The 972-nt window shown below is 34.7% G+C and overlaps 1 pseudogene; it reads right to left on the reverse strand.

Annotated features, from left to right (window-relative positions):
* Positions 1 to 523: 523 nt before the first annotated feature.
* Positions 524 to 754, reverse strand: LOC120609719 (UPF0729 protein C18orf32 homolog; annotated as a pseudogene).
* Positions 755 to 972: the final 218 nt, after the last annotated feature.

Below are 972 nucleotides of genomic sequence, written 5' to 3' on the forward strand. Positions count from 1 at the left end.
TGTCTTTGCTATCTTCTTCAGAGCAATAAACAGTAATTACTACTCACATAAATAAGCTGCTCCATGTGTCGAGAAGTAATTATAACTTTATGTTTTAAGTCATTATCATTTCCAAAGTCTCCCTTTAATTTTATTGCACTGTCTCACTGAACTGTTTCACAGTAAAATTGTACTCTACCGAAATTCTAAGAGCCTGAACAAAAGCTAGAGGCCCAAGGATGTTTAGGTACTAATTTAGTAACACTATCTATTGGCACAAACCTTCTATTTATTCATATTGTTAAAACTTCAATAATAGAAATAAAGCTACTTTAATTGAAAAGGAACTCAGGAATGAGATCTTTAAGTATAACTACATTTTAAATATAAATACCATGTATTTCCTGATTAGTAACAGGTGAATGTTTAAATTATCTATCCTGAATTCTGGTGTTAGAGAAAAAGGTCAGAGACAATCACAAAGAAGGTGCTTCAGATTATCAGGTCCATTTTGAAAACAATGAAGTCCTCTGGGACAATCACTTTAGTCTTTCTTTTTATCATAGATTTCTGTTGGTCCTTTTGTCGGTAATCCATTTATGTCTGCACCCTTATGGTCTACTTTGCCTTTGCTTTTATCATTGGATTCTTGTATTGCTTTTCAAGGCCGCATACAACTAACATAGGGGGAAATCAGAAGGTAGATGTATGGCTCCAGGAACTTTTTGTAGACCCAAAGCAGAACTGGGATGACAATACAAGGAATGCACACCATTGTCCCAGGCTTGAGTTCCTGAACTGAGACCACCAAACTCAAATGGTGAACTGTTGTTGTTGTTGTTGTTGTTTTTAATGGGCTGTATTTTTCTGCTTCTTTGCATGCCTGGCAATTTTTTTAATTAAATGCCAGACATTTGAATTTTATCTTGTTGGTTGCTGGATAGTCTTGTTTAAAATATTTTTGTGTGTGTGAGCTTTGTTCTGGAATGCAAT

This window comes from Pteropus medius, unplaced genomic scaffold (assembly GCF_902729225.1).
Source record: "Pteropus medius unplaced genomic scaffold, Ma_sr-lr_union100, whole genome shotgun sequence".
NCBI classification, from domain to species: domain Eukaryota; kingdom Metazoa; phylum Chordata; class Mammalia; order Chiroptera; family Pteropodidae; genus Pteropus; species Pteropus medius.